This window comes from Penaeus monodon, chromosome 27 (genome assembly GCF_015228065.2).
Source record: "Penaeus monodon isolate SGIC_2016 chromosome 27, NSTDA_Pmon_1, whole genome shotgun sequence".
NCBI classification, from domain to species: domain Eukaryota; kingdom Metazoa; phylum Arthropoda; class Malacostraca; order Decapoda; family Penaeidae; genus Penaeus; species Penaeus monodon.
Genome location: NC_051412.1, coordinates 31,020,496 through 31,020,728, shown reverse-complemented (window position 1 = coordinate 31,020,728; position 233 = coordinate 31,020,496).

Genomic DNA, 233 nt, shown 5'->3' with positions numbered 1-233 from the left:
TCGAAAGGAAACTAACGTGTATATAATGTGAAGGGGAAATAACGGATGGTCACTTAAGGCTGCAACCTAACGACAACATAAAACAGAGAATCATTTACTTAGATCGTAGGAGAGAGAAAAAAAATCAGCCTCGACTTTATCCCAGTCCTAATTGGCAATTTACAGCCTTTCAGCCGAGATGATCTTGATGAACAAGAAATTCAGCGCGATAAAATAATTTTCCTGGTTCTTTA